This window comes from Pipistrellus kuhlii, unplaced genomic scaffold (assembly GCF_014108245.1).
Source record: "Pipistrellus kuhlii isolate mPipKuh1 unplaced genomic scaffold, mPipKuh1.p scaffold_m20_p_12, whole genome shotgun sequence".
Lineage (NCBI taxonomy): Eukaryota > Metazoa > Chordata > Mammalia > Chiroptera > Vespertilionidae > Pipistrellus > Pipistrellus kuhlii.
Window position 1 is genome coordinate 41824081 of NW_023425427.1, and position 26159 is coordinate 41850239.

Consider the following 26159-nt stretch of genomic DNA (forward strand, 5'->3'; position numbering starts at 1 on the left):
TCTTCCACTCTCTCTCTCTCTCTCTCTCTCTCTCTCTCTCTCTCTCTCTCTCTCTCTCTCTCAAAAAATATCCTCAGGTGAGGATTAATAAAACAACAACAAAATAGTCTTGCCTGGCTGGTGTGGATCAGTGGTTGAGTGCTGGCCTATGAATCAGGAGGTCATGGTTTGATTCCTGGTCAGGGCACATGCCCAGGTTTTGGGCTCCATCCTCAGTAATAGGGGCCACACAGGAGACAACCTATCAATGATTCTCTCTCATTGATCTCTTTATTTATCTCTCCCTTCCTCTCTCTGAAATAAATAAAAAATATATACATTAAAAAAAGAAATTTGGTGATGTTTTTGTGACCAGAAATAAGCTGTAGGAAATAAACTCTTGTTTATATCAATTAGGCTTGGGTAAAATTTCTTTCATTATACAATGTTTATTAAAGCTCCAGTTTCCAAGAACCTAATGATGACATTAAGTGAGAACTTACTATATTAGAATGATCAGGCCTCAAAGGTGGCAGCTGGCTTCCTACCATGTTTAGTCTGTAGCTGTATCTCTGCCCTTTATGATCCTTTTCCCTTTTTACTCAGCATGCTCACCCTCATTTGGCTGAACCAAGCTCTTTTAGGATCATCTGAAGGGTCCACAAGAAGGACAGAATATCTTCCAAGGGACTACTCTGCCTTCCACAGTTAATCCTAAGGACCAAGTTTATTGTGTCTATAATCAACCCAAACTAGTCCCTTCCTCTTTCTCAGACTGTAGATACATGGACCCCAGGTAGAATGGTTCCTTGCCACCAAGGAGTGTTGTAGTAGGTAACAGGGAAGAAGTAAGTTGCTTAGGGGGTAGTGATGTTTCTGAGAGAGAGTGTAACATGTGGATGAAGGACATACACCCTGTACCCCAATCCTAGCTCTACTTCCTGCCAGCTGTGACTCTGAGCAAGTTACTTAACCTATCTGAGCTTGTTTGTCATTTCAAAAACGATACCTGTAAAACACTCAAATGGGAGACTGGTACATTACAGTCCCTTGGTGTTTGGTAGCTTGGAAAATTTACAATGCAGTTAGAGAAACCAAAAAAAATCCAACAAGCAGTGCTGAACTGCATGTTACCGCTAAAATGTGAAACAAGAGTTAAAAAAAAAAAAAAAAAAAAAAAGAAACCCACAACACAACAGTATGGGCCACAGAAGTCAAGAGTGATATTACCAAAGAGGAAAGAATGGATCTGAGCCTTAGATAATGGAGAGGAAATCTGTACTTCTGCTTTTATTCTTTTGTTGTTGTTTTTGGAATGAGGACAAGAAGAGCCAGAGATTATGACAGCATGAGAAGGGGAAATGTTGAGAGAGACAGTGGATTTCTGTTTCTACTTTTCTGGAGGTCCCATGTTATCACTTTCTGACTGAAACCCAGCTTCAGTCTATGGCTGGGGGATGGGATGTTATCTTCTTACAGCAGCACTTTAACCATACAGTTTTTGCTCATCGCCCTAATTTAATTTTTTTTTTTAAAGAAGGTAGGCATGGCTCCCTTTCTTTACTTGGCATTTCTATCCCTATCATTGTTATATAAAGTAGCTTTTGAAATAATTTCAATGTGGATCAAGTTCACATTTCCTGTGAGCTATAGCCTCCCAAATCGTAACTGCAGTACCAATTGCTATATAATTTTTGAGGCTGTCATAAAATGCAAAAGAACGGATCAGATGTTTAATATTCAATATCCCCAAAAGATTACTCCAGTTATTTTTCTTAAAAAAAAGAGAGATCACTAAGAACTTGGATGATATATATATATTTGTGTGTGTATGTGTGTATGTATGTGTGTGTGTGTATGCAAATGACCAATGAGATATACAAAAAACACTCATTGAAGGAGAATGGTGCTTATCACTCATCCTTTGAGAAAAGGGAAGCATACCAGTTCTTCAGATTTACTTCTGTAATTCACTGTGCTTTTAAAATGAGCAGCTTGGCAACACAGAAATGTAGACTCACATTTCTATCTATAAATCACCAGTTGGTCCCTTACGTTGACAGTTTCTGTACAAAATCAGAAGACTTCAAAGTGTTCCAGCAACAAAATGTAAGAAATGGTGGAACACATAAATTTCTAGTGCTTTCCACCTACATCAGCAACATAGTTTCAGCAAAATACTGACAGGATATTCAAGTTCCAAGATGGAAAATAACATAAAATAAGATAAATATAAAAACAGAATTCGAATTAAGAGGCCTTCTTGGATAACCCAACAAACCATTGAGAGTTGGAAATATAAAAGGGAAAAGTGCCAAAGTCAAAATCAAGGATCGGACCAAAAAAAGGTACTATTTTGAGCAAATGCTATATCTTTCATCTGTCAATCATTAAGCAGCTATAATGATCTGGGGCAAACACTTTGTGAATCACCAGGGAGAAACACAAGATAAATAAACATAGTTCCTGCCTTTGAGAAGCCTGTAATGTATAGTTTTGTAATTAGAAATGCAAAAACACCTTTTTTTAAAGTTGCAAGACTCAATGGAGATGCAATTATGTAATAGGAGTTAGTTGGACCACGAACCTAACCAACTCCTGGATCTAAGAAGAACTATTATTTTTTAAGAAGAAACATTCTTGCCACCATTTTCCTCACAAATTGCCTCACAAATTGTTAAGCACGTGGTGACCCCTACAAGAGCAAGCCAACTTTTTTGTGAATAGCCTATTCACACACAGGGATCTGGGCCTTTATACTGACTTTTACCATTTCTAATTATTTTTTACAAGTGATACAAAAGGGAAGGGGGAGTGAAAAAGAAAAAAAAAATAACTTTTAAAACTGACTCTGTAAAAATGACATAGTTTTCCTTTTCTCTTTCATTTAATTTAAGTGCCTTGGCTATTGCCTTTATGCTGTACTTATTTGTAATGATCAGTTAAATTGATGAATGGTAGAAATAGTAAGTTTAATAGATTGTGCTTAATATTTTGCACTTGAGCTAATGTCTTTCTAAATTAGTTAGGTTTAAATGATAATGCCTTCCATTACAACTGCCTCAAATTCTAAAACTCCTGTCCCGAGATTAAGGACATTGAAAGGAAATGTACCAGGAGGAATGGCTTGAGTGTTCTGGAGGTAATATCTTAATGCATTGCTATTGCTTTATTGATTGGAATCCATCTCGCCTCTGATTCATTTTCATAGGTGCTCCATTTTGACAGCTATTGTGAAAACTGCAAAATATGCCTACTTGGCGAATTTCCTTATTTTAACAGAAATATCCAATCTTGCCACAAAATGTCTTAGCTTACATTTGAATTATTTTGGAAAGAGATGATAATCATTCCTTTGCCTCCCCTATATTCTTTCTAGCTTATTGAATTTAAAAGTTTATGATTGAAAATGTGTACAGTCTGTCCCTGCTTAACGTTATCAATAGGCTCTTGGAAACTACAACTTTAAGCAAAACATGGTATAATGAAACCAATTTTACCATAGGCTAATTGCTATAAACAAGAGTTAATTTCCTTTCCTACGGCATATTTCTGGCCAGAAAGAAATCACCAAACTTCTAAATAAAGGCCCAAAACACTTCTAATACAGGGTGCCCAAAAGACATACGCACACTTTGAATAATTATAAAGTCAGCGTTTATTGACATATAGTTCATTTTCAAAATGAAGTGAGTTTATCAGCTGTTAAAGCGTGTATACAGTTTTTGGGGACACACTATATTGAACATTGAGATTTGGGCTACACCTACATTTAAGAAGGATGAATAAAAGCAGATAAGATAATTATTTTCTAATTTACTATTACAGTTGAGGGTCACAGGTGGCCAGAGTCTGCCCCGGGTGCTCAGGGTGCCAGGTGGGAACTCAACCTGGGTAGGACATCCTTTTATTTGCACAGTGCATCTCACACACTCTCAGACTGGGCCAGTTAGGCCAGTTCACCTCACGCATGCACTTTTGTGGGATGTGGGAGAAAGCTGGAGTACCGGAAAAAAAACCCATGCAAACATGGTGAGAACATGCCAATTCCACACAGACAGTGGCCCCGGCGGGGAATTGATTATTTTCCTCATCAATGTTATAACGAAATGATGCTGAACAAAATGACATCATGCATGAACCTGCTGTATACGCATATACGTTTTATATATGCAGTCTGTGGTAATAAACCTGCCCTTTAAAACATTGCAATAATGACCATGGATATTGAAAACCACCTAGTAGACTTCAAAGCACAGGCAAGAGGGCATCTGATTTAGAAAAGATTTATAGGTATTACACTCAGTTGAAATTGACAGGCAAGAGGAGGGAGGTGGAAATTGCGGTTTGTGGGGTTTGTGGGTAACATGAACAATAGTGTTTCCACAATCATTGTTCTCCTTTAGAGGCAATGCTTTTATTTATTTATTTATTTATTTATTTATTTTTATCTTTCATGAAAAACACCAGGGCTTTATTCATCTGTTGGCGGTGTTTGCGGTTTGCAGAGGTGTCATTGTTCTTAGCCACATCCTGTTTTCCCTCAGATGGCCTTTTAGGTTCAGTGAGAGTAACCAGAGGGCCAACTGTGTTGTCTTTCATGAGGAAGAAAAACATTGTGCTGTTCAGGAATATGAGAACCCAACTTGAAACTGTTTCTTTTAGTTCTCAGTTTTGAAAATACACTTTATTTTCCACTTAACAGTTATTGCTGTAAAAACTCATGGGCATTACATTCTCAAATCTAGGAGGAGACGGAATTAATTAATTATTCATGTTCAGTACTAGTCCATGGATATTCATTCATCCATTTAACTTAAGTATACACCAATTCTCAATTTACCTCTCCCCTGTAATTGTGACCGGGTGCTAAAAATATGTGGGGCAAAGGAAAGTTGATGTTATTTCTGCTAGACTGTTGGACTTTCTCCCTGCATCCTAACTCAGCCGAGGAGCCCTGCCAGGCATGCCCCTGGGACATGGCTGCTGGCTATAGGAAGACCTTATAAAAAGTGCATGAACATGGGCTGTCTTTACTCTACAGCACATCTCTGCCTTCTCTCACCACGGCACACAGTTGTGTGAGACATTACAACAGGAGCGATTGCATTTAAAATCATGTGGTATAAGACATGATTATTCTCAGAGTTCAAGAGCCAGATCCGGCACCATAAAGGCCTTTACACTCCGTTGGCATCCTCTCCTGGTGCATCAAAGTCCCGAGGTGCTGCCTTCAGGTCAGTGACTTCACCACCCATCATAAGGAAACTGCCATCCAATATGCAGTCTTGGCCTACTCTCCTCCCATCTGTCTTGCTCTTACCTGACGTAGCGCATTTTCCCAGGTCAGAATTAAATATGCAGTGGCCTTTGCCTCTCCAAGGTCCCATTGAACAGGCTAAAGTGGCTGTTGACCCCTTCAGGACCAGTCCCTTGGGTATCTCCCCACTAGAGACAGTTTTAGATAATGCCTTTTATTCTCCTCAATGTCTAAGAGGCACTGTGGGTCAAACTCACATTCACATTTCTCCCCCAAGACCAACCTAAACTTGCAGATTTTTCTATCTCAATTCTTAAAGAGAAAAAGAAAATGTTTGTCTGGCCATGTAATCTGCAAGTTTTCATATTATTATAACCAATTCTTCTTCTTCCTCTTCTTCTTTTTTTTTTTAATCCCTTCCAAATCAGGTCTCTTGTGAATAAAAAACAAACAATTCTTAATGGCTCCTCCTCTGGCTATACAGAGACTCAGCCAAAGCTTTGAAATTACTTCCCTAGTTTCTAATTAGGTGGGTAGGGTTATATGTTTTTTTCTTGGTGGTTTTTTTTGTTTGTTTGTTTGTTTGTTTTTTCTTCTCTCTTTTCCCAGGTATAGTTGTAAGAAAACCTGGTTGTGAGTTTGGACAGTTTACAACAGATTAATCTCTGTTGTTTCATGGGGTATGGATGGAATATCAAGCTCAACATGACAAGGGATGGATAACACTTCTGTTAACTACTTATTAGCTTTTTTATTTCATAGAATTTTCTTAAATCCTTAGTAATTCCATTTCCTTTTAAAGAAAAAGTGACTAATAGTGCTCATCTCAGGAATATATTAATTTTATATTAATTGAGATCATTTAAATGAGAAGAGTTAGCATGACTCCCAGAGTGTGATTAGAGCTCAGAAAATGTTGAATAATAAATCTGCATCTGGCTTTGCTGCATAGTGATAGAAGGTTATTACCAACTCTATGAACTAGCAAACTTTAGATGAGATGGCTAATTACTTACAGTATTGACTCTATTTTCATTTTCCCCCCTATTTGGCAATGCCATTTTGAATTAGAGTTTTTAGTCTTACATGCAATCTTTTTTGTCTTTAGAATTTCACTAACAATGCTAATTGATGGGATACTAATCAATTATAGCTCATAGGCAGATATTAGATTATGATCATTTCTCTTGAATTTTCATGTAGGAACTATTCTGGGAACACATTATTAATTTTCTTCATTTGCTATTTATAATGACAGGAAGAGTCCCCATTTATGGAGCCAATAAATAATGGTGGCTATGTGGCTGGAAGATTAAGTACCTAATATACATTATCTCATTTAATCCCCACTTCAACTCTATGATGGTGAGAAGGTTAACCTCATTTGACAGACTGGGAATCTGATACTCAGAGACATTAAATAGCTTTGCACAAGGTTCAGGAGCTAGAAAGTGGGAGGGCTCTGTTTGAAGCCAGTTCTGGTATCAAAGCTTGAATGTTCAGTAACTATACTCACCATTCGCATCTCATGCTATCTTGGTAATTATCTCCCACAAAATAATCTTCACATAACAAGTGATTCTGTTTTATCACTGTTAGGTCTGATAAAATAATTGATCTATAGACCACTTCCCAGCTAATATTCTCCTTTTGCTTAGACTGCATTCCACTTGCTAAGACCATTATCTTTCCCCTCAGGACCTGCCCAGAGAATTCTTCACCCAGAAAAAGCCTGTCTAGAGTCTTTTAAAATCTTTGGCTCCCCGGCCCTGGGTGCTGGTGTCATTTTGGGGCTTAGCCCCATCTGGTTTTCCAGATGACCTAATAAATTCATAATTCTTTACCCCTCCTGGCCTCATGTGTTCCTACATCAGTGACCCTAACAATCATGACCCAGTTCTGTTAGCTTCTGCACTTACTGTCACCCATGTGGGCATTCCCAGGTGGTGATTAGCTCTGCCTGTCTAATTTCCTGGGGGGAGACCTCTCTACCTACTGCCTCCAGTCCCTGTATCTAAATCTTGAGCACAGTTGCCACACAGGACCATGCAGGTTAGAAGACTGTCTTTAACAAAATTTGAGTGGGTTCTTTAAACTAGAGGTATTTTTTAAAATATTATTGTAAAAATGAACCTACACTATGGTGCAAAGTTTAAGCTTGAGCAATATTTCAATTAACTATGCTGAAATGGCAACACACCTATTACCCACCAGGAGTTGGTAGAATTGCTGCAAGTGTGCCTGGAAAAATCTCTGCCGCTTCCTTGATCCTGCATTGAAAAACCTTCCCCCTGTTGTTTTTGTCCTTCATTTTCTGTGACTCCATGGATCCCAATGCCAGGTTCTTCTACCAGGACTTCTGCAGCGAGTGAGACTAATCCTCTGCCTTTGTAATAAAAAGTACTCAGGGGTTGGTCTTTCATTGTAGCTGCTTTACCATCTTCATATATAGCTCTGTACACATAAGGTTTTCTTTTTCTTTCTAATGTCCACTGCAGTTATTGCTTGCAAACAATCAAATGGTTTCTATTTCCCAGATCTTATGGACTTGCTCTGGTAACAGTCAGAAATACCACTCTAACTTTCAGCAGAGAGGGACAGTTCCTCTCATTGTTCATAAATTTTTTACTCCTTTCTATGTCCTGTATTACAGTGTCAGAAATCCCCTCTGTTTATAGAAGTCTGGGACAACTTGGTTATTGCACTAGATCATGTCCTCACTGAGTGGACTATATTATAACATAAAGAGCCCTAAACTGGCCTGTGCTATGATTTCTTCAGCTATAATGTAATTTAAATTTGGAAGACATAACTGAAAAACTGAACATTTATCCAGTGGGAAATAAGATTGACCTTTATAAACATTTAGGCTAATTAATGAAAAGACTAATAGATTCAATGATATAAAAACTTAAGCTTTCTGTATTGCAATAGCAACAATAAAATAGTCATAAACAAAATAATCAAGCAAGTGAAAAACTGGCAAAATATTTCCCACTTTCAATAGATGAATTCTAACAAATTGATGAGAAAAATACAAGTGGGAGATGGGAAAGTAGTTGAAAAACATAGAGAGGCAATAGACATAAAAATAGATACTAAATACATGAAAAATGTTTAACTCTGTTAGAAATTAGGGAAATAAAAATATTTCACCTATTAAAATAGAAGTATATAGAAATATAGAAATGAATATATCTGCATGCATATTTATCAGGGCAGATACATGTGGGCTCTCACCCAGCTGGAGAGAATGATATTGGAACACCTTTTTTTGAATGCCATTTTGGAATTAGGTTTCCAAATCCTTAAACATGTTCCTGCCACTTGGTCCAATAGTTCCACTTCTAAAAAACAAAAAACAAAAAAACAAACAAACAAAAACTATCCTAAGGAATGAATATGCACAAAGGTCTATATAGAAAAATATAAATTGCAAACCCAATTATAATAGCAAAATTTTAAAAATCATGTGCTCAGATAAAAATGAAAGAGGTTGTGAAAGAGGTTATGTATGTACACAAGAAGAAATGAGCTGCAGCAATTTAAAAACCATTTAGTGATATGCTGCTGCTTTGACTTGCTAAGTGATAAAGGTATTACAGAGTACTATACGCAATATGTGCCAAACATATATATATGCCTAAGCGACTGAACAACAAAATGACTGAATGACCGGCCAACAGCTGACTGATCACTATGATGTGCACTGACCACCAGGGGGCAGATGCTCAAGGCAGGAGCTTCCCCCTAGTGATCAGTGCACTCCCACAGCCAACTTCCTGTGGCTGGCCAACCTCCCTCGATCCCTCCCCCTGACCAGCTGGCCCCAGACAGTCCCAATCGCTGGCCAGGCCAAGGGACCCCCACCAGTGCATATATATAGTATATGAAGTCATAAATACATGTATGAAGACACACGTAAATAAGTACTCCAAAATATTAATAACAAGGAATATTTAGGGGGTATTGGGATTTAATAGTGTTTTTTTTTTAGGGGGGGTATATTATTCTTTTAAAGTTAGCAGCCATATACAGCTTGGAAAAGATGAATATATTTAAAATATATACCCTGTAGAAATGACTAGGAGGTAATGCACTTTAGATTAAGTATTTTTCCTACTCGCTGTTCAGATATTTCCATTACATTTCCAGTCATAAATCTATTCCTTTGTTTCCAGAACGCATTCAAGAGTCTGTATTTCTCATTCAGAACTCAGAAAAAAATTAAAGGCGGTCATTACCTTCTTTCTTTAAATAGGCAGCAAAATCTTCTTTTCATGGTTCTGTTTTAAATCCCTGTTGTTAGAAACATTTATTTAACCTCTAACTCTGCTCTACTGAGACGTTTTTGTTTACAGCAGGTTAAACCTTGACCTTCACAACCTCACACTCAGGGGAAATTTGTTGTTGTTGTTGTTGTTGTTCTTGTGCTTTTAAAAATATTGGATTGAAATTAGTTTGGCTGATCCTTTTAGGTTTGGAAAAAGCCAAAAGCAATTCTACTTTGGACTGTTTGGGAGATTTTAATTTTCCTTCCACTGGCATAAAAAGATTTCATTATGAAAGTAAAATTATACAAATAGTGGATAAAGAATGTATCAAAACGTTCTTCCTCCCAAGCTTAAGTGGTAAAAATTAAAAATTGCCATTGCTTGCAACTTGCCAATTCTCTCCTGTCTTCTTAGAGGCAGAGTGGCATGCAGAGTGGAGCTTCAAATAGGGTCTTCAATTTTTTTCCTCAGATAATTTAATAGGACCCGACATAGTATCTAATTGTAGGCAACCAGTATCTGGTAGTCTTCCGTAAAGACACCCTGAAATACTTCTAGAGGATTTTGGAGGCACTGTAAGAAACTTTACTTTGTTTTCTAGAGAATGCCAGGCATACCTACAAATCTGCATTACATATTTCATGTTAGGTGAGAATGTTGTAGATATGGGACGAATGTTTAGGTATGTGCAGGGAAATGGTTAAGGAGGAAGAATGAAGTCCAAATCATTCCTAATTTCTTCTATATCCCAGGCTCTGAGAAAATATTCTGAAAGTATTCATACGTCTACAGATTTCTCATGTATCTCAAACTATTCCCTGGGAATTTACAAGGAAAAACAAAGGCCACAACAGCCACATGACTCGAACCCAAACTTGCTATGGTGGAATTACCCTACCATTTTTAATGGAGAATTTTCATGTATAGTCAGGAATACAGTCCTCTTAATTACCACAGGGTATACATTTATACATATATACATACACACATACATACATACATACACATACATACATACATACATACATACATATATACTTCTAAGGATTTCTATGGCTTTGAAGCTATACTGAGTGTCAGTCAGTTCAGCAACTACTGCTGACAATTCAGGTACTACCAGTGGCTGCACTGAGGATGCTAGCTCCTGCAGGCTTAAATAATTCACTTCATGTTAAATGCTCAAGCTTTGGATGTAGACAACCAAGGTTTCCAAATTTACTAGCTGGGTGGCCTTGGATCAATATTCTCTTTGGTAGAAATTGCTAGCTGCCTCCCACTACCAGTAGAGTTCCTCACTAACCTTTCAGAGCAATATGCCCAGCCAAAACGTGGCATTCACCAAGCTCCTGGGCAGTCAAGTGGAGCCAGGTACAAATGTGGGGCATGATAGAAAAGATTTTTGAGGCGTTGGGGGAAGGCTGAGTTTGCAAGGGAAAGAGGTGAGTGCCCTTAATTTCTCCTTTATTTCCTTGCCTGTGCCTGGAAATGCAAAGGTGAGGCTGAAGTGCCAGTAGCCATCCTGGGTCATGAGCTGATTGTCAGGAATGGAAACCGCCAGTTAAAGATTGCAGAGCACAGCGAAGCTAGGGAGCCCCATGACACTTCTTGGCTTGAATTATTTTATGTATTATAGATAGGGGAAAAATATATTGCAAATCTGTGTAAGCTACTGAAATTTTGGTCTTCCCAGTAATATGCAGTCACACTGAATCATAACTAATGTATAACAGCTTATCTAAGAAAGCAGGACAACAGCAGTACCTAATCCATAGGGTGATTGTAAGGATATAAGAAAATAATATGCTTAAAGCATTTTTATGTGCTCAATAAAAGTTAGATACTCTCACTAGATGAAAGCTTAGATTGCACATAATAAAATTTGGAGATTATAACCTGATAGAGTAAAAGCTTGGACTAAAGAAGTCCACTCACAAAATAGAATTGCATATAAAAGACATGATCTGGCCATAAAAATAATTTAAAAATCACAAAAAAAGTTTTTAAGTTTTTCTAGTTATCCTTTTTTTTTTTTTTTTTTTTTTTTTAAATAAAAGCAATTTAAATTTTCATTGGAATTACTAGCAACATCAAAGGGAATCCATCTTAAAATCCGGAGGCACTTTATTTTAAATTATTTTTTGCTATTATTTTGAAAAAAAATTCAAATTTACAGAATCTTGCCATAATAGTACATGAATTTCTGTATCATCTTTATCCCAATTCCCCAAAATGTCAACATACTATCTCACACTTCCATAGTCATTCACTTATGCACCCATTATTATTAATAATGTTGTTCTTGAACTTTTTGAAAGCAAGCTATTAAATGATACCTCCTCACCAGAAACACTGTAGAGCTTGTTTCCTGAATAAGGATGCTCTGCTAAATAACAGGGGCCAACGCTCCAAACCAGGACATCAGCATGGATACAAAACTACCATCCATGCGTGGGCCCATTCAAATGGGTGCAAGTGACCTAGGAACATCTCATTTTCCTTTCTGCTCCAGGACCCCATCCGGAAATACCTGCACATTCAGTTATCTAACTTCAGTCTAAAAAAGTCCTGTCTTTCCATGTTTTTCATGTCTTTGGCAGTTTTAAAGAATAGAGATTTTTGCTTTTATATCTTGTCCCTTAACCTAGGTTTGTCTGCTATTTCCTCATGACTAAACCCACATCGGACCTTCTCGACAAGAAGTCAGGGAAGTGATATTATGCTCTTCTTGGTGCATCAAAATAGGAGACATAGCACACCAGCATATCCATCACCGGGGATATTATTTATGACCACTTGATTAATTGGTGTCTCAACTTTCTCTAACTTAAAGTAACTATTCTGCCCTTTACAAATTGATTATCAATATGTCACAGGGAGGTATCCTGAGATTATGTCAGTATTCGTCAGCTTTAGCATACTCTACAGACTCCTGTATGAATCAACCACCTCTGTGATGTTTGCCAAGATGTGATTCTCTATTTACATTATTCCTTTTACTTTTATGCATTGGCATTTTACCTTCAGGAGGAGCTTTTTCTTTTCCCAGGTTGACTGATTCATGTATTTACATCCTTTTAGGTCCTTCAGCCTCTATGTCCTTTTGATACATACCTAGCATTCACTGATTATGTCCTTATTTTCTGGGGGGGAAAACATGTTTCAGATTAAATTTTTCCTGTTTTATTTGAGTGCATAAATTGTATATTGCTGTTGTTTTTTCTATTCATTTTATGTTTTTCCTATCCCAGTTCTGAAAATTACAACTTCTTAAAGAAATCCAAGTTTGTTTGAGTAGAGGAAGGTTTTTAGAAACTAGGATCTAGGTGTTAGTGCTCCTATTGTTACTGGGGTACCATTTCTAGACCCTGTCAGTGAACAGAGCTAGGAAATAAATATGTGTGAGTGTGTATATATATATATATATATATGAAATACTCCCTTATCTTCATCCTTAATTATTGTCACAAATACACAAATATGTGTGTATGTGTACACACACACACACACACACACACACACACACAAGAATACATGTGTATGCTTATGTGTATACCATGAATTCATACCAATGCCTCCAATTTCAGCTCAGCACCTCAGGCTTCTTTATATTCTTTCACCTGTTTGCAAATATGTTATTTCACAGTGGATCAATTGGCTTACATTAGCCTCAGTCTATTGAATAATTTGCTTATATATTCAGTGCAACCAGTCCCTCAACCACAGTATTCACTTTCTCAACCTGCCATCTCTGCTCCTCCCTGCCACAGCTTGGATCCCTGACTGGCTTCTGGGAATGTGTCTCAGAAAAGGAAAGGGAAGGGAACATGGAGATAGAAGGACAGGACCGCTCTCTAATATCATTTTCTTCATTTGAAAGTTTTCCTCACAATATACACCTGCCCTGAAGAAGTGACATCCTAATGCAGTGGTCAGCAAACTCATTAGTCAACAGAATGGCAAACCGTGGCTTGTGAGATGCATGTGGCTCACAAGTCGCTGTTTGCCGACCACTGTCCTAATACAAAGCACACTGGCGTTCATTAATAGGAATTTTCTTGCACATTTAGCAGTTGTTTTCATTCAAGATAGTTATACTTTATAACAACAACAATAACAAAAAGTTCATCCCTAATCTCCACAATTCCCAAATCCATTGCATTTAAAATTAAATATCAGAATAAGACTTCCATTTACATTAAAATATAGAGAAAATAATTTGAGGCTAGACTAACTTGACCTTGCCTGAAAAATTCTTCAACTTCCATGAAGAGTTAAGTGTATGAAGGTAAATGCATACTTTTGTATTCACACTTCAGACAAAGTTGCAGAATGTGTATATGAGTGTGTGCACATGTATGTGTATGTGTGTGTGTAGGTATGTGTGTGTGTGTGTGTGTGTGTGTGTGTGTGTGTGTTTGCTCAGTTTTTCATCTACCTGCATCTTCTAATGTTTGAAAGTTTCCAAAAATGCCAAAAAAGTATATTGTCAATCAAGGCCATATATTGTGTTTTCTAAACTAGAATAGGCAGACCCTTTTCATGAGAATGAAAAAGTCTTTTACATTACTCAACTTCTCATTCAAAACTTTGGCTCACAACACGCTTTAATTTTGTAGCAATTATTAACCTCTAATACTTCTTTAAAAAAAAAACAACAACAAAAACTGGATATATTAATAAAATTGATTACATTTCCCAACCTCTCTTGCAGTTACACAAAGCCAAAGAAGTGTGGGTGAGAGTGGTATACATCAACCACTTCCAAGTCAGGCTTATAAAAGTATTGGTGCAATGTTTCCTATTCTCCATCTTCCTGTATATGCTAGCCAGATGCACAGCACAGCACCCAACAGAGGACTCTGAAGCCTAATGGCAGGGCCACCAAATGAAAGAACCTGGTTCCTACTTGGGACAGAGGCCCTCTTCCCCTACACACCCACCCTGCATAAGACTGGGAAGTGTGTGAGCGATGAACTTTGGTGGCAAATGCCATATGCACTCCTAATAGGAATAAAACACAAATACTATTCATAGATGGAGTGATTTCCTGAGTGGCAGTGCACAGCAAAGCTTGGCTGTCTGAGCAAAACGTTTACCTTTATTTTACTGGGACATTTTCCTTCAAATTCGGCAAGCAATACTGCAATACTTTTTAAGGTTCTCAAGTTTTGAAACAAGGGACTCAGGTGGGCCCAACTTCAATGGCTCATCTGAGATTGTGACATGTGACTCTAGTGGAAAGTGGCTAATGAAGGCAGCGGTAGTGCCTGATATGGGGCAGTGCACTGATTCATGGAGCAATTGCAGGTCTGATCAAATAGAACTACTAATTCATGTTACTGAAACACAAATTGGAGTTACATGATAATTAATATTCTTTCCTGTGTGTCTAGTTCACTAGCAAGAATGATTAACTATTAGGGAGGAATAAACTCGGTATCACAAAGGCATTTCCTTTCCTTAGGAAGAACTGCTAACCATGAAAGGTGGTTTATTTGCATATTCTACTGTCCGAGAAAAGAGGGGAACAACCAAACCATCTCCACCCTGGATGCACGTGAGTCCCTTATCAGGCTCTGCCCAGTTGGGATGTGCCCAGTTGCATTTTAATCCTTGCTCCCTTTACTTCTTGGAGTAGGCCCTGGGGCATGCTCCGTGGAGGGCCCTTGACACTGAAAATTCCTCCTTTCGGTTGATCAAAGCTGGTGCTGCCTGACCCCACCCCAGGAAGTGGTGGCAGACACATCTGTTCAGTCTGGCTTCCTGCCAATAGGGGATTTACTGTCGGGGGAGTGGGGGAGAGGGACTTTTATGTCAGGAGGGGATTTATTGTTGGCTGATGGGGTGTGGTGAGTATGAAGGGTGGGAACCACTTCAGCTCCCTGGCTGGACTGTCTGACTTTTTGTGCAGCGGGGCTTAATCTTTGTATGTGGGGCCCAAGACTTTTGTGAAGGGTAAGTGCTGAATCAGTGAACTTTAACGATAAACTGAAATACACACACACACACACACACACACACACACACACACACACAACAAAACAAAAAAAAAACTGTGGGGGGAGTGAAGTATAGATTTGCAAAAGCAAGAAGATGAAAGTGAATGTGTGCTGACTACACACAGTGAGATACTGTTTAGAACTGAAAAATTGAAGACACAATGCTGATGGTCCTCACCAGTTAGCTAGCACAGCCCCAAAGCCCCAGGGGAACAAGGGAAATAGAGGGTGGTCTGCTGGGTGTTCTGAAACTCTGCCTTTCACCTAGAAGAAGTCAAGGGACCTCTTCACACCTCAATGCCTCCATGGCAACAATCACAAGAACACTAAAATAACACATTGGAGTCTGTAAAACAGCTCCCAATTCTGTGAGATTAATGTATGTTAAGACAGAAGGAAGGCATTGTGTGGTTCTGCTCTAGCAACAGCCAATGCCTGGAGAGTATTGGTTGTCTCCTAAAACAATATCTGAGTATGGGCTAAGCACAACACTGTATCATCAATTCAATATATACATGGAAAAGAAATGTCATAGGGTTTAATTGAGTTTGATCCTAGAAGTTGAGAGAAAACCAGCATTTTGCTCTTTAGGAGATCCTTTACCTTTCTTACCACCACATTCTTTTCTAAGACTCCTGGGGGCCAGAGATTTGGCCTAGGCATCAACCATGTGGCCCTCATGGGTGTTATCCACCAAACATGTGTAGAGTAGCTCCCATGCCCACTTCTGGGCCATGTGATGCAGTCTGTACAAAAGAAATGGAGGCCCTGTTTAAAGCTTCAATCTAAGAGTCCAGGCAGGGCCATAGTTCATCTGTAAACTAGACAGAGATCCTCTCTTAGGTGGACACAGTCATGGGTGTGTATTTGGTAGGTGGTATGTGGGCTATATTTCAGTTCTCGCTGGTCCTTTGTCCTGCAGGTCTTTGTGTGCTTTGGATTTCATAATATCTTATGGGTGTAGATCAACATATCTTATGAAGCTGTGGGATACAACTGTCAGGAATCTTAGTTGTAGGAGGGACCAAGAAACCCTCTGGTAAATAAATCATCCTTAAAAAAAGCAATTCAAAGTAGACAATTTTAATGCAAGAACAACACATCATAGAATAATCTGGATGACTCCAAATGCAGCATGGAGTCTGTCTCTAGACTGTTGGCTACCCCATGAGTATCACACTTGATGAGCTATTTCAACTACAACAACAAAAATTTAGTAGGGAGAATACTGGGAGTACAGAAACCCCTGCTTTGAGCCTTCTAATTAGAATATGGAACAGAACTAGGTGATCGGGGGAGTGTGTGGTGGCTTCAGCTCTGTGGTGACTTCAGGAAGTTCAGTGCAGTGGCCCAACAAGTTCCAATACTGTCAGCTTCTTTCATTTAGTAAAATACTCTACAGGCCCATATATTATTTTGCAAAAGGTAATATTTTATTATTTTTTATGGTCAAGTAGTATTCCATTGCATAAATCTACCACAACTTTTCAATCTACTCATCTACTGAACACTTGAGCTGCTTCCAAATCTTGGCTGTTATAAATAAGGCTGCAATGGACATAGGAGTGCATATTCTTTTGAATTAGGGTTTGGGGTTTCTTAGGATTTATTTCCAGAAATGAAATTGTTGGGTCTTAAGGTAGTTTCATTTTTAATTTTTTAAAATATATTTTTATTGATTTCAGAGAAAAAGGAAGAGGGAGAGAGAGAGAGAAACATCAATGATGAGAATCATTGATAGGCTGCCTCCTACATGCCCCACACTGAGGATCAAACCCACAACCTGGGCATGTGCCTTGACCAGGAATTTGGAAGTTGTTACAGAAAAAATAGAGAAAAATTATGTGGTTTCAGGATCAATTGACCAACATTCATACTGATGACAGAAGGAGGAAAATGTGATTCAATGTAGGCAAAATAACTTATGTCTTACAATATTAAAAATATTCCTGATAGTAAGGTAATGAAATATGTGTCTAGCTGATAATTGTTATTGAATTTGCTTTCCCAAACACCCTTTGTGTATGATAATAAAAGACATATATGAAAATAATAGAAATGATTTAGGGATGCTTTGGCTCTCAATAAGGCTAGAGGGAGAAATTTAATCAATAAAATACAAGCAATATAGGTCAGAAACAAGCGGATGCTGCTGATGGTTTTCTGTTTCCATGGAAAATTAGTAAAGAGAAAGGAAAAGATAAAACAAAACATTACAAGTATATTATATTCCAGTCTTATGTTTGGCAATGACCTCACTGAATCCTCACACAAACCTCCCTAAGGGAGTTTCCATTACCCCCATTCCACAGATGAGGAAACAAGTTGGGAAACATAAAATCACTGGTCCAAAAACCACAAAGCTAGCTAGCAAATGGCACAGCCGAGATTTTAGCTGTGGTCAGCCAGATCTCAGAGACTTTGTTCTTTCCACACTGATCTCTTGTGACTGTATTTCTATTTATTCATTCAGTTCATTCATTCTTATTCTAGAGAAACTATACAGGATTTGATCACCACTTCCTATGCAATCCCATAATACAGGGTAGCTACCATTTTGAAATTATTTTAGCATTGAACATTGAGCAATTCTCCAGTTTCAAGATGGCATCGCCTTTCTGTATGAACACATATTATTTAAAAGAAAGAATGAATGTGCCTTTTCATTTTGATCAAGGCATGCCTAATGACTCAGTTCCTTGCCACTGAGTTCTGACCACCCGATTATTCCTGCTCTGCTCTCCTGTGACTGTGACAGCCAAAAGTTTACTAAAATGCTTTCTGAAGAGCCAATGAGCTGTTCTCCTCTGTCCCATAGATGTAATTTGTTCAAGGTTGATTATTGTCAAAAATGTCTGGATATTCCCTAGATATTATGTTTCATAACCTAATTTATGAAAATTGAGGAGTTAGAAAATTCGCAAAGCAGTATTGTTGAAGCAATTGAAAATATAAAATAGGCTATGCTGTCTTATGCTTTGGAAGATGAATACTGGTTACAGAAAACCCACAATAATACTATATGAAACTTCCAAAGGATGAGGAAGCATTGTTGAAAGCATCATATACCTTTGTGAGATGCCATATGAAAATATAGGACAAGGGCTTCCTTCATAACTATGAAAAATTAAGGCAAAGTACTAATCAGACTGATCTATTTCTCAGATACCTTTCAGGGAAGGTACCTCAAAATCAAAAGTCAGAGGCAAAATAGATACCACCGTGATATTCCATCCAGAATCTCTTTAAAAGGATAGCATATCTTGTGACCACTGGATTTCTGAGTCTGAGGTAGTCAAAGTCATAATAAAAATATAGAATATACATAGCATATTATATAACAAAATATATAATGTCATTAATGCATATATATATATATATATATATATATATATATATATTCATATATATTGTACCATGTATTCCTTTAATGTTTTAGTAAATTTTTGGAAAACTATTTGAGAAATATACATATAAAATATTGATTCATATTCCTCATGAATAATCACATTAATGCTATTGGTAGAATGAGGTTGACATATTAATAGGTGGATGAGCCAAAATGAGGGGTAAACCCATTGTAACATAATATAACACAAACTTATCCCTGCCACCATCCTTTTAAAATAAAAATAATATTTGCCAAGTTCTATGCCACAAAGTTGAAAATAGAATGCTATAGAGTTGTCATTATTTTTTCTTTGTGAAGGATTGTGACTGATAATATAACTATTGCCTAAACTATTTTAGTATGTGGAATTGGCACAGATAATTCTCTGCTTTATGTACTAATTACTGTAATTTGATCATTATAATGATTATAATTTTATATTCGCTTTATATGAGATAGTCTCACAACACTGCCTGTCACATCTTAGTAAATTTGCTTGTAAGATTCTTTTGGAGGGAAACTATTCTATCTTATCAACAATGTCTTTAGTAGCTTAATTATGATATGCCTTCAGGATTTTTATAACACCTGTTGCAAAGCCTGTTTTCTGAATAAGAATGTTATATTTCTAAGAACAAGATATTATTTTAAATAGTCAGTGGCTTTTCTAATATTTTATGAGAAAAAGTATTGAAAACAACCTAAAATTCCATCGAAAAGGTACTTATTAGATTAATAATGTCATGCCCATATAATAGACTCTCAGATATTTACAAAAAGAAATGAGGAACCTTTTTATATACAGATTCAGAAAGATTTCCAAGGCATATTATAGAATGAAAACAGCAAAGTGCTATAAAATAATGTATAAAGTAATAAAATAATGTATATAGAATATTTTATTTGTAAAAAATAGGGATATGTAAAAATCTGTGTATTTTCTTACATTTTCATAAAGAAAAACTCTGGTTGGATAAATAAGAAAATAGTATAAAATGGTATCCTGAGGGTGAAGAGAGGGGTGTATACGATAACTAAATTAGTAGAAAAATAGGTTTAAAGACAGTCTTTCCCTGAATTTCTTTCCTTGCAATCTCTATTGATGGCCCTTGGTGCTAAGAAAATTTTTTGATGTTTATATAGCCCACTGCACCAAGCTTTCTTTTATTAATTTTGTATTTTGAGTCAGATATATACCTTTAGCTTTTATCATTTAATCACATATATAATGTTTTACAGTTAAACATTTCATTAACTTGTAAGTTATTATGTACATACTATGAGAGATGATGGTTATCCAGTTGTCTCAATACTATTCATTGGACTATCATTTCCCCATTTATTGGAGATGCTATCTTATTTGCATATTATATTCCCTCAATTCCATTCCATTGGCTTGTCTATGGATATGTCCCATGCTTTATTTTATTGGTTGATTTTATTGAGAGGGGGGGGGAAGAGATAGAAACATAGATATGTTGTTCCACTTATTTATGTATTCATTGGTTGCTTCTGATATGTTCCCCAACTGAACCCACAACCTTAGCATATTGGGATGACCACTAACCAATTGACTTTTCCAGCCAGGACCTATGCCCCTTGTTTTAATTAGTAAGAATATATGCTTTAAAATTGATAGTTCTATTTTTCTCTTATTGTTCTTCTCTTTCAGAGGTTTTCTGGATTTCTGAGAGAGAAACATCAATTGATTGCCTCCCATATGTGCCCTAATCAGGGATCTAACCCACAACCTTAATATGTACATGGACTGGAGTCAAACCTGTGACCTTTCTGTGCACAGAACCACATTCAGCCAACTGAGCCACACTGGCAAGGGCTAACATTATTTTTTAAGGCAAATATTTAATAGCATTACATTATCTAATTGAAAAAAAATTTGGTATTTTAATTAGAATTGTGCTAAATTTATCAATTAACTTCTTGTCCTCAAACCTGAGTATGTGCTATTTACTCAAGTCCTCTCTTTGGTATTACAGTCATATAGTTATAGTTTTCTTCACATAGGTCTAGCACATTTCTTATTAATATTATTCCTATGTATTTTAAACTTTGTTGCTTTTTTAAAATAGGCTCATTACTCACATATTCAAATTGGTTGTTGGCTGTATATACAACAGCTATTGGTTTTTATTATTTTGTACTCTTCTATTTTACTGAATTTTCTTATTGTTTATAGCAGTTTTTCAGTTGGTTTTCTTAGAATTCTCAGATGCATAATCATATTACCTGCAAACAGAGATAATTCTACCTTCTCCTTTCCATATTCATGTCTCTAATTTCTCTTTCTCATCTAATTACAATGGTTAGTTAAATATCCTCTTAAAGATTCTTCAAAGAGACTCACTCGTGAAATGAAGTTACAGCAATAGGATCTGGGTGAAAACCTTAACCCACTTATACATGCTTATGTTGAATAACTGTTTTGGCTACATCAGCATGACCTGTTAGAGATGGTTCCTGGTGCATTATTTCTAAGAAATAAAAAATGATTTCACTTGCTATTAAAAACCATCTTCAGTATATTAAAGTTAAGCTTCCTTGAGGGCCAATTTACAAACAGTCCTGATTTGTCTGGCAATACTTCAAGAAATACATAGACAAAATAAGAGATTTTAGCAATTGGTTAATCTCTCTCAAGCCAAGTTTATTGGAATGATTGAAGCAAATGTATGGTCTATATCCCACTCCCCTACCCCCTCATACTTAAGTTAAAATTTCTGATTTAAACATATCCAGTGAGTTTAAGAATGAATTCCTTATCTATGGTGGCAAAGTTGCCTGGTGTGGTGATGTGAGTTACCTATATTTATTATCCATATCTAACACTTCAGTAGCTTATTCAGGGCTAAATTTGGTGCTAATATGAACCCCAAAAAAGTGACAATTAAATGGAATGAATACCAACAAAATGAACAGTTGCTAAGTTTAGAAACTCATTATTTAAGAACAGTTAGCCAATACTTTTGAAAACTGAAGGGTGGAATTACAAGTTGCAGGACTAGATTTCCACATTCAAAATTTGTTTTAAGACTGGCTGTCTACCATCCAAATTTACAAAATGTTCTTAATGACATGAATCTTCAGCATATGTGATAGATGAATGAGTTCCTTATGAAAGGAAAGACACATTCAAGCAAAGCAGGGCAAAGTTAAACAGAGTACTATAAAACATTGACACAGACAAGTTAAACCACACACACACACACACACACACACACACACACACACACACACACCCCTCAGGAGAACCTCCTTACTAATCAGCAGCCACTTGATTTACTAATCCAGTGTCCTCTCAGCTTCCATGCTCTGGTTGAAGGAACCCTTAGATTTTTTTTAAAAATGCTTATTTGTTTTGAACATTTTAAAGATCATACTTGGGCAAAGATAAAGGTAAGCAAACTTGTCAGGAAACAAGAAATCAAGTTCCGGATAAAGATTCCCAGTTGTGAATTCTAACAAGCTACTGTGATACACTGTCTATTGTAGCTTGAGGAAAGAGCATTTATTTAGGAAACAGATGAAAGTTGGCTCCTTATTCCAATCCCCACATTTGGCCAAACTACACTCAGGTACAAATCTCCAGGAAACAGGCAGGACACTACATCCATTCACTCGTGCAAACCCACCAGCATGTGTCACTGCAGCTTACTAGGATGGGTGTTCTTACTCATTATGTCTACCAACTTAGTAACTCTAAAGCCACCTGTCAATATTGCAGAGTTTACATTTTGACCTAGACTTCCAATGATAAACAGAGGATGATCTTACCAGGTGAAAATCTTATGTATCTATCCAAGGTGGAGGGTAAAAAATCCTGAACAAGAGCCAAAAGACACAAGAACTAGATTATACATACTCAGAGGAATTTATAAGTCAAGTGACTGCTGATGTGTAAGAGTTATCTTGGTGTGTGTGTGTGTGTGTGTGTGTGTGTGTGTGTGTGTGTGTATTTAACTTGTCTATCAATGTTACACAGTCCCAAGTTATGGAAATGATCAAATATATGGTCAGTGCCCATTGAAAAGACTAAATACTGGCTTGGAGGCATTGGCTGAACTTTAACATAGTTCTCTTTATAATTAGATTTTTTTAAACATAGCCCCACATACTGCTACTTTTAGCATGATTCAGCAGGGTCTAGTTAAGTTATGCTATATGCTTTTCAATTAAACCATAACGTCCACATGTGCATTTTGTTGTGCTCACCCAACATTAAATAAATGGATAACACCTGAATAAATTCAGAATCCCAGAGTACACCCATTCTTGGAACTAATTTACCAGTTAGAGGTTTTTCATTTTAGTTTAATCATGAGTTTTACTGAATTGAGGTAAAGTAGTAGTTACTTAAGTCCAAGCTCTAAAAACAGGTAAAGTGAAATACATAATAGTATTTATGACTGTTTGACCCATTTCTCAACCCATTTAAATTTGGAAAGATATGTAATAAATTTGAGTCTAGTTTATACACTTGGACTATTCATATATACAATGAAGCTCTTTCATAAAGCTTCTTATCAGGGGAAATGTCTTAGAAAGGAAATGGAAAATTATGGGCATGGAGATAGTACATAAGATGTTTTAGCCTCCTATTTTACAATTATATCTCCTTATTTGTATGAAAATACACAGCTACTGACAATGACACTATGCATGTGTAGAATGTGTCAAGGATACATATATCCTCAGCAGTTCCTGGAACACTGAGCACTCTGAGGTTTCTCCCTAAGGGAGTTGTCACTTTTCTAGAAGCTTTTTCTTTGTAAATCTGAGCGAAGATAATAAATGTGAAATTCTCCCCTTTTGAAAGCTTCAACACTTCATTTTAACTAAGTATCGCCATGACTGGTGTGGCTCAGTTGGTTGAGCACTATCCTGTGCACTGAGAAGTCAAAGGTTCAATTCCTGTTTGGGGCAAATGCATTAGGAGGCATGTAGGAGGTAACCAATTGATTTTTCTCTCTCTCCTTGTTTCTCTCTTTCTCTCCCTCTGTCTTTCTTTCTCTCTCTCTCTCTCTCTCTCTCTCTCTCTCTCTCTCTCTCTCTCTCTCAAGTAAATTAAAAACATACCATTAAATTAATAATAACTAAGTATCTATTGAAGGGCTTGCACACAGAAGGCGTTTAGTGAACAGTGGTTAATGGTGATTACTCCCTGCCTAATAAATGAAATACTATGCATGATGTAGATGCTGGTAAATTGGATGTAGGAACTGAACAACTCTATGGAAGATCAAAATCTTTAAACTATAGTCTGCAAACTATTTGCCTTTATGAGATTCTTGTTAAAAATGAAAATTCCTAGCCCATACCTAAAAACCTATGATTTAGATCCAATATACCCAGGAATTTTAATTTTTACAATTTCTGTGATGATACGCTATAAAGCCAAACAACCTTTAACCATTAAATCCTGGAGTCTTAAAAGAATAATTCAAATTACATAGATATTTGTTTTTATTTAGACGAGTAGAAAGAAAGTCTACAGAGAATATAATTTTTCAGAATAGATTCTGAAATTTTTATCCAAATGGTAAAAATAATACTAATCTAGTACGTGAAGTCTTAAGTTATCCTGTAGAATTCTTTAAAACACACAGAAACCAAAATATTCCCAATGGCAAATATCTGGGTTTTAAGGAAGATATGAAATTTTTGACATTTGAAAAAGGTTATCAGTAGGTTTGTTGATAAATGAAGAAAAAAGTTTTTGAGTTAATTCACTAATGGAGAGGTCAGAAAGAAAAAGACAACAGGATTGAGTAAAACTTTATGCGTCTCACCATGAACAATAAAAGAATATGTGGAAGGCATAGTTGGGGGATTTTTAGAGTTAACTGCAATATAAAATTATCACAGCACTACTTCTCAGATATAAGAAGCAAAGTCAAGGCCCATGAAATAAGGTCTGAAATGGAAGAAATTCTTCTAGCATGAGGGAGGCAACTGATCTCAACTAGAATTTCTTTTGCATTTAGAAGGAATTGATGCACTGAAACATATCCAGGAGAGACTGCAAGGCTTATAAAATATTAAAATAAATTTGGATGCTTTGATGTTTTTTGACCTGAGGGTATGTGAGGGTTGAGAACACAGGCATGGGATAAGAAGGATAATGAAGGATCTAAACTATAGCTATGTTCAAATGTTAAAGGGATATCATAAAAAGAAGGGGTAACCTTATATATGGTTTAAAAGAAAACATGAAGACCTAAAGATAAAAGAAACAGGCAAACTGAAATATGGAGAATATAAAATAAAAATCCATACAAGCCATCTTACAAAGGAATAGGGTGACTGTGGGATGTTGAGCCCATCTTGGAAACAAGAGGCTATTTAAACAATGATCTGGGATATTGTAGTGCAATGCTTCTCAAACTCTCATGTTCATACATATGGATCATGTGAGCATTGTGTTAAAATGCAGGTGCTGGTTTAGGAGGTCTGGGTGAGATTCGCATGCCTACATGCCAAACAAAGCTCCCAGGTGAAGCCCATGCTGCTGCCCCATGTACAACATTTTAAGTAGCAAGAGTCTAAGGTATTTTCCAAACCTAAGAACCCAGAAAAGACTTACCTGTGGCTCTATCTCTTTCTGTGTGGTCATAAAACTAGTTCTGTAACATCTTTGTCCCAAATCTTTGTCTCAGATTTCTTCAGTTGCAAGTTGGAAATAATAAGAGTGTTGCCTTGTAGAAATGTTTGGAGAGTTCACTGAATTAATGCATGTAAAGCATGCAGGACAGAGCCTGTCACATGGTACACACTCAATAAATGCCAGCTTTTATTATTGCCATCATTATTATAAAACTAAAAAGTCATGAAATACAGAGTTGTTTGGCTTTTTCTGATTTTTGTCTTCACTAATGTAATCAGGTTGTGTTTACTGTCTCGACTGAGCAACAATGCCATAGAGTTTGTCCTGTTCACTGCCAGACAGAACTCCGATTGGAGCCTAAAGTTATTTCTATGTTTTGCTAAATTCCAAAGGAAATGAAACTGAAAGTGACTCTAGTATGCAAATAATAGCGATATTGAAGGAAGATGGGAATGAATTTCTAGAGACCTAGTTTTCAGTTCTGCCTTTATTTAGCCCTGTAAATGAACAGTATTCTCCCAAGCCCGACAATCCCGCAGTGCAGGAGAACACGGGCCCCTCACAGAGCTGACCAGAATCACCAGGACGTCTTTCATGGGTTGAAGACTTGGCCACAGACACCCAAGAAACAGAG